General features: G+C 40.9%; 1 non-coding gene across 1 annotated transcript; it reads right to left on the reverse strand.

Annotated features, from left to right (window-relative positions):
- Positions 1–7,008: 7,008 nt before the first annotated feature.
- Positions 7,009–7,094, reverse strand: trnay-gua (transfer RNA tyrosine (anticodon GUA)). The gene is given in 2 exon segments: positions 7,009–7,044; positions 7,058–7,094. It is a non-coding gene; the product is annotated as a tRNA-Tyr (tRNA).
- Positions 7,095–9,083: the final 1,989 nt, after the last annotated feature.

Raw genomic sequence — 9,083 nt, forward strand, 5'->3', positions numbered from 1 at the left:
TGTTGGAGCGAGCAGGGGGGGTGTAAAAAAAAGGACGCCCTTGTCTACGATCGACCAATGGCGTAGAGGCAGCTGTTGTAAACTAAATGCTGATTGGACAAGGCGCTTGGTCGATATGCAACGACATATACGGTTGGCTGTGGAGCCAGGGCGATCCCTGGACCTATATATGAGCAGTCGTTTGCAGACGGCGTGGACTTTCTCAAGGGTATTCCTCCACAACGGGGCTTGCCCTGTAGCGGTCCACATCATTGTCTGTGATTACCTTCCTCCCATGACTCATACTACTTGTAAGCTGAGAGTTACCGGGAGTTTGAAAACACAGCACATGAAGCACTTCAAAACGTTGCATGTCTGTTAAGCCATGAAAATTTTCGCCATCTGGTGACATGTGGTGACTCAAGACATGTACATTTAGATGTAAAACTGACCCAGTTTGGCTCATTTTATTGTAACCGTCTGCATGCTCTGTTGCATATTATAAGAAGCAGCTGACTTGCTGCTTGAACTAAATGCCACCAGTATTGCACTAGCGGTTTCACATGCCATGCCCATGTGCTGGGGGACAGTGAGTGTGCCATGGCAACAGACAGGCCCAGTGCCAGTGCAAGCATAATCCCCTTGCTCTCCATTTCCCCACCATCAGACACTCCACCATGAGGCTCTGGATTTTTTTTTATCAGACAACTAAGCCAACGCTCAAATTATCATCATGGAGTTATGAAAAAAGCTGTAGCATCTGAGTAGCATCAAAGAGCAATAGCTGCTGTTATACATGCACACCTCAAAGGTAAATGCAGCATTTAAACTATCACCTCATCACACAAACTAGTGCTGCATCACAGATGCCTCCCAAAGTAATGAATATCTTTTTACTGAAAGAATTTTCAGCAGATTCGCTCAGAGGGAAAAGAGGATCAGCAAAACTTGAATTTAATATCCTCCTGAATTCCCCACAACTGTAGTTTGCTTGGTGAATCTGGTCTTTGCAAACCAGAAAGCCACGAGAAAGATACATTTATGTCACATTGTGAACACTGAAGGAGTAGAAGTATGTGGCAAAGCTTCCAAATATCTGCAACTCTAATTATTGCACACAGAGGACGGAGGAATATCTTCTGGCAGAGAATGCATTTAAATCCTGTTATGTCATTTCAACTCACATACCTTTCCTGCGTTGATACAGTGTCAATGACTAACGCTGAAATATCTTGTTCTTTAAGGCATCTGACGCAAACACTATGAGGGATGAGTTTTTACATGCAGAGTTTACAAACCTGTTGTTGCCTGACAACTGCTTGATCTGGCTTATGGCTTTGTCAGAGGCCCGTCACTTCTGTGCACACAGCAGCGAACATATAACACCCACAACTTTAGATATTCCTTATGGAAAACGATTTGGGTAGCATTTCCGTTAATTAATTTCTTCCTCAAGGTCTTTTTCTTTCTTTCTTTTTTTTTTTTTTTTTGTCACGCACAATACCCATAAATCACACTTCAACACGCATGGAGGCACACCTTCCAAGCAGGTGCGTTTAAGTGCTCTCGTAACAGTCTCTGGAGCTTTAGGAAGACAAGCGAGACGCATACCTGCTGATTCCCCTCAGGCTCGCAGGTGCAGTATGTGCTTGTGAGACCCCCTTATGCCCCACTCCCAAAGGCTCTACAGCATTACTGGAAACTCACTGGAGAGGGAATACAAGGCACCTTAATTGATTCACCATATCCTCTCTGACAACACTCTGAGCATTACAGGAGTCATCACCTTTTCCCTCATTAGCTATGCAGCAGTTTTACACCAATAGTTCTCCTTGATGCATACTTTTTAACAGTATCAAACGATCAAAAAAATATTTGAAAATTGCACAGCCTCTGTATTTCTATTATAATAAGCTTTTACTTTAAACTTTTGTATTAGATATAACAAAGACTTAAAGTGCTTTGTTGTTTGCATGTAGAGCCATCTTGTGGAGAAAAGAAGCCCTTACAATGGGATGCTGTACCACCAGTTACAATTCTATCTCAAGTATTCTTTATAACAGCAGGTTTTTGAGCTTGGTTTGTAATACGCAGGTATTAATATTAACACTAATATTATAAACTGTAGTACTGTAAGACATAACAATAGGCTTATATTCTAAAATATATTGACTTCAACACTTTCATATATGTTACCAAATACAAAAGGTCATCCAACCCTTTTCTCTGGACTAACACTTATAGAATAATGCATCAGAGGCTACATACTGCATTCTACATTAAACAAAGAAGTGTAGATGCATTCAGAACTCATTTCTAAGCATCACTATAGCGTCAGTGTTTCATAGTTTCATGTTTCAAGTGTACCATCTCTTGTTTCTGTCCACACTGCGCATAATATACTTAGAGAAAGATTTATGAATCATAAAATCTAAATGCCGTACATTCAGTGAGAAGGTGACGACTGCAGTGATGTCAATGTGCAGCTGTGTAACTGCTCAGCACAGCTTTCCCTCTTTCTGCCACTAGATGGCACCCTTTCACCGTGTTAAGGGCGGCGAAGCTTTATATGTTATGCTCCCTTGCTGGTTGGATAAATTGCAAAAAGTGGTCTTTTCTTTAATATTGACACAAACTTATGGATTGTGACACTGCAGCTTACCGTAAATTGGCACAACTGCACTGTAATTTCCTTGTTTTAATCTGCTCTTGCTTTCTCTTGTCATCACTTTAATGGTGTTCTGTAATAAAGGTGAAACACCTTAATAAATTATCTTGGCATAAGGTCTGTAAGAGGTGTCTTTGGTCAGAACAGATAAGTAATTTTATTTGTTATAAAAGACGAATGCCTCCAACTTTTTTCCACGGCAGAGCGCTGGCAATTTTCACATAACTGCATTTGTCAGCATCGAGAATCGGAGATGAGAACTTGTAGAAAGTAGCAGAGAGAATGTGGCTGGTGGTCTTTGTGTAGCTACAGGTAATCTACTATGTACCCAAGCTACAGAATTAACCATGAAGATACAAGAATTGCTTATTTGTTTGTTTACACCGCAGAAACGTGATGTCCTGAGGGCTATACGGGTTGTGGCCTAAATAAGAACATTTCAGCGATCAAGTTGCTTGTTAAAGATAACTTCAAACATCCACGACAGTGTGGAGGATATCAAAGTATTTGACACGTTTACTGCACCCTCAGTCTTAACCGCTTAATGCAAACAGCTCTCGGTATCAGAACACTCAGCCACCAGATGTTAAAACCACCCTACTTTGCTATACTCTGGAGTTAAGAAATGCACTTTTTGTAGTTTAGAGAGCATGAGGTTTAAGCAAGGCTGCCACAAGCTCGTGAATGCTGAGTGCATCTCAGCTTCCCATAACCACGAGCCGCAGCGGTGCTTGTTCGACTGACGTCACCTCCTACGTCATTGTGAGACAAAGTAACATAAATGTCCATGTGGAAATGAGCCTTTTTTGTTTTAGAATCAAGTGAATATATGTTAAATATGATGGTAACAGCGTACAAAGAGTGAGGGTTCGTGTCGTATCCCTCGAGCAAAACAGTCTGTGTATCCATCTGAACTTAGACTGGGTTTTCACAGAGGTGAGGTGGATCAATTCCTCTTTCATTATCTACGGACAATAGGATTGCAAGATTTATGTTTTATTAAATTGTAGTTGAATATGTTTCATTACATTCTATTTTTAAAAGAAAAAGCTGAGTTATCCTTACTGATATTGTATGACAGTGTGAACTGTGAGTTTAAACTATTGCTGTTGCTTTGATGCATCTTAAAATGCAAACTTGTGGGCAATGCAAACTTGGGCAGCTTGTCAAATACTTTCTGACTAAAAGTCACTGCAATATGGTAGAATAAAAGCATGTCAGTCATGTCAGAAAAAAAGGCATTTTCACCTTGACAACCACTGATGATGTACAACAAGAGGAGGATGGCAACAAGGGGTAAGAATTCTGAATATAACCAGTTAAACATTTTTCATCATTTATGTCAGAAGGAAAATCTTATGTTTAAATACTGTTCAACTGGAAATCACAAACAACAATGCAACTGTGAACTCGGTTCAGGATCTGCAAAAATCCTGAACACAAAAAGCTGTCAGTGCAAAAATGGAAAGAAAAAAAGACAAGAAAGCACATTGTATCCTAGTTACCTCTACTGTACCCAGGTCCCCATCTATTTTTCTTGAAATCAATGCATTAGCATAACGTCTCTTGAAACTCTTTTAGCCAGAATAACTGCTGCTCATAGACATATTTCATTATATACTCTCTTTCTTGGACATTGCACAGCTGGCGCTCTCCAGTGCATGTGTAAATATTGCTGCTGAACCTACCACAAGATAGTTGTTGCATATTTTCCAAATATTACATAATATGCATGTTTGACAATCCTACTCATTTTATAATTCATAAGCCTGCCCCATTTCTCTGTCATTAATGGTTTTGTTTGGACATTAAAATGAATGCGTACAGACAACCACGTATTAACTGATTATATTTATATTCCCATTGCTTTAGCTGAAACTCTTATGTTGAGTTATTGTTCCAAATCTAAGTAATGGCTCTTTGCTATATTAATAATCCCAATAAACATGTAACTAAAGAGTTAAATGCAATGCTCTCACATTAACCATAATTCAGCCCAAGTGTATGATATAAAGAATATGTGTATCCCTGCAGTTGTAGACTGTAACAGTCCACAGAGCACACTATCACCCAATATCACCACAATTATCGCCTCTATTTGAATCAACAGTTGTATTAACAACACACTGTACCCCACTGTGTTTAGAGTGCATATATGTATAGAATAAGAAGTCCTCTGAGTGTCTGTGTGAATGGAAGTTAAAGTTGGTTGAATAAAAACGGTTGATTATGGTTGATTCAACAACATGATCCTCTGTTACTCTTCCATTTGCATCCTTGTCAGCTGTGGAATTTATCTTTGTCCTCTATGTTAAATTCACCAACAAACAGTGGAGTTTACATCTTGTTAAATTGGCTGTCCTTAAATTTGGAGCACAGTTGATGCAATGATCTTCGCAGTGTATTTCTTCTCTGTGTCTGAGGTGGACATGTGTGAAACAAAAGGTTGTGGTTTGTTCTTTAGGTTGCTTGACATTTGCTCGATTCTATTTTTGATGAAGGTTGCTTAAGGTCTTAAAAGTCCACAAAACCTCTGTTGGCAACGTTACAATTCAACGGTCCTTCTTCTCGTGCATGATGTGCATAAATGACGAGTGCGTGCATAGCACACAGCTAGAAAGAGGAACTTGTACACCTATTATGAGAGATTAAGAAAAGTTTCAAGTATGGCCTCCCTCAGCCTCTGTATCTACTTGATGTCCTGAGATGAAGACTTTCACTTTAGAGGGTCAGTTCAGGGTATCCGCAGAGGAGTTGAGAAGCAAGTTTTGTAGAATTGCTTACAAAGGCTTTCTGAATCACAGGCGGTGACTGCTTACCATCTGACTTCCACCTAACTGAAATATTCATACAAGCGAACAGATGGCACCCTTTGCTCTACCTCCTTTTCTGGTCCCATAGACACTTTCATCTTGTCGAGATGTTTGCGTGTGGTTATATGCGAGTAAACCTCCTCTTGTGTATTTTGGAAGCGCCTGCAGACCTTTTTGCTTTACAAACCCGAAGCACCGTGTACCACCACTGAGCAAAGAGTTTCACACTGTGCTCTTTAAGCTGGCTACTTTCACCTTAGAAGCAGAAGTGGGCGGCATTCACGCTGGCCTTTCATCTCCAAGAAATCTCCATATTCCTCTTAATCTATCAATCTTTATTGGATTTTTGCCAACAGGCACTGCAATATTATGAGTCAAACGGTAATGGCTTTGAAATTATAAATTCACTTCAGTCACAAAAACATAACCCAGAACATCTCCTTAATTGATCTAATTTGAATTCACTTTCAGGCATCACCTAAATGGGGAGCATCAGAGCAGTCCTCGCCTGTTAATGAATATGTAATCATACTAGTTCAGCCTTTTTGAAAATTGATGATTAAAACTGAATAAAGTAGCGCTCCCATACACAAAAAAAGTTCATTTGTAAAAGCACTTAAACAGAGGAGAGGATTTGAGTGAAACACGCATGCCTATGGTTAATGGCAAAAATTAATGAGCGTGCTATTTGACATTTACATAGATTTACAAATCACAAGAGGCAGCAGCTTTCGATTTAAGAGCAGATATAAAGGTTTGGATTTATTTATTTATTTTCTTCTCACCTTTAAGACTTAAACTTGGCACGTTCTCGCAGCTGTGGCCCTAAACTTGCTTTCCGGTTTCATTTCATAGACTAATAAAAACAAAGCGAGGAAAAGGAGGAAAACTGGAGAGAGAGGGGGGGGGGGGGGGGGGGGGGGGGGGCATTCATTATTTTCAGCAACAACATCTGTCTGACATGTTTAAACATGACTCACTGACTCTGATGTGCCTGTGTGAAAAGCGCTGCATGCATTTTCATGTGGCCCTACTATAAAGGGAACAGAGGTGCAAGATGCAGATGTCATATTGTATGAGTCAGATTAAAATGACATATTTCGATACGCACACGGCTCAAAAACTAGCAGTTACTGTATGAGATTCCTGTATCATGCTTGTTTTGTTTCATTTTGTTTTGATTAGATTAGATTATGCAGCACGGTTATAAGCCATTTTACTGTCAAGCGAAATTATAATTTGTTTTCATCACTTTTAACAAGAACATGAGGCACTAAACTATCGCCTTCAAACACATTTTGAGTAGAGTGCTTGCTGGTGGGATTATTTCTGATTTCACATGCAGAGCAACAACGCTGAGTATGCACTACGTTTATTGACCAGGGCTCCGTTGTGATCATCGAGCGGGTTTCTGTCATCAAACTTTGTTCGTTCAGTAATAGAAAAGGAGATTTTCGTGTGCGTGTGTCTTAAACCAAAGTGTCCGCTTGATTGTACCGTGGAGAAGGACAAAGAATCATTCACATCAAGATTTGTGTAAAAGATCTCTCCTTCGAGCCGGATTCGAACCAGCGACCTAAGGATGTCCGTGCAACCACTACAGTCCTCCGCTCTACCAACTGAGCTATCGAAGGGAGGATACCCTGCGTTGTGTCATACATAGACTTGACGTTTCTCTCAGCTACCAACGGACAAGAAGTCGGACGAGAAGTCTATCCAATCAATCACTTCCACCGATGGTTTTAAAAATCACATTGGTTGTATACGCAGTCTAACGGCTTCACAATAGTATCTGATATCAGGCAGTTGTGGACGTGTAAAAAGAAGAGAAAAGCACTGATATAACGACTCTGCTGTCAGCGTCGTATACAGGACCTGGTTTAGGGTGATCAGAATACAAAAAAAGCAGTAATATGTCGCTGTTGTGCATTTTCACAAAACAGAAAAAGGTTTCATAAATCTCAAACAAGATTTTTATTCATCTACAGCCTCTTTAGAATAATTCCATCCAGATTTGAGGAGTGTAACTATTTTAGTTTCCATACAGGACCTAGTTTAGGGTGATCAAAATACAAAAAATGCAGTGAAATGGCCCTTTATGCCCATCCCATTTAATTCGCGAATCGGAAGCTGTGAATCGGATGCCAACTTCAGCGTCGTCACGAAAAAGTGAAATGAAGCGATTGTTTTACTGTATGTGAACATAATACTAGCTCTAAGTTAGCTTGTTTGTCAATTATGTAGCTAAATGTCCTGTTATCAGCTAACTCGGCTCTGGTATCTGTATAAATTCCCTTTTATCATCTTCTGTCACAACCGGGGAATTAGCTCAAACGGTAGAGCAGAGAGGAGGGACGAACAGTGATTGGTCAAAAGTAAGCCACAGGTAGGAAATGTGATTGGCCAATGTGGGCTTACTTTGGCGAAGTTGACCACATGCAAATGGCTACGAGATCGATTCCCGCATTTTCCAATCTAACATTTAATTTTTTTATTCTGAGACATGAAAAAGTGAGATAAAGCGACTGTTTTACTGTAAGTGAACATAAAACTACCTCCAAGTTATCTTGTTTGTCAATTGTGTAACTAAACATCTGTATAAATTCCCTTTTATCGTCTTCTTTCACAACCGGGGAATTAGCTCAAACGGTCGAGCAGAGAGGAGGGAGGAACCGTGATTGGTCAAAAGTAAGCCACAGGAAGGAAACGTGATTGGCTATTGTGGGCTTACTTTGGCGAAGTTGACGGGATACAGTGCCGGGGAATTAGCTCAAATGGTAGAGCGCTCGCTCTCCCTACTCATTAAATGTCCTGTATTAGCTAACTCGGCTTGTATTTGTATGAATTCCCCTTTTTCATCTTCTGTCACAACCGGGGAATTAGCTCAAACGGTCGAGCAGAGAGGAGGGAGGAACCGTGATTGGTCAAAAGTAAGCCACAGGAAGGAAACGTGATTGGCTATTGTGGGCTTACTTTGGCGAAGTTGACGGGATACAGTGCCGGGGAATTATCTCAAATGGTAGAGCGCTCGCTCTCCCTACTCACTAAATGTCCTGTATTAGCTAACTTGGCTTGTATTTGTGTGAATTCCCCTTTTTCATCTTCTGTCACAACCGGGGAATTAGTTGAAACGATAGAGCGGAGAGGAGGGAGGAACCGTGATTGGTCAAAAGTAAGCCACAGGTAGGAAACGTGATTGGCTAACGTGGGTTTCCTTTGGGTTTTTGTCGAAGTTGACGGGATACAGTGCCGCGGAATTAGCTCTAGTGCTAAAGCGCTCGCTCTCCCTACTCACTAAATGTCCTGTATTAGCTAACTCGGCTCTGGTATCTGTGTGAATTCCCTTTTTCATCTTCTGTCACAACCGGGGAATTGGCTCAAACGGTAGAGCGGAGAGGAGGGAAGAACCGCGATTGGTCAAAAGTAAGCCACAGGTGGGAAACGTGATTGGTCAAAAGTAAGCCACAGGTGGGAAACGTGATTGGTCAAAAGTAAGCCACAGGTGGGAAACGTGATTGGTCAAAAAGTAAGCCACAGGTGGGAAACGTGATTGGTCAAAGGGTGGGGGGGACGTGATTGGCTACCGCTGGGTTGCCTCTGGGAAGTTGACGAGTCGCATCACC

The sequence above is a fragment of the Leuresthes tenuis genome, unplaced genomic scaffold, assembly GCF_036924035.1.
Source record: "Leuresthes tenuis unplaced genomic scaffold, fLeuTen1.0.hap1 SCAF_24, whole genome shotgun sequence".
Classification (NCBI taxonomy): Eukaryota; Metazoa; Chordata; class Actinopteri; order Atheriniformes; family Atherinopsidae; genus Leuresthes; species Leuresthes tenuis.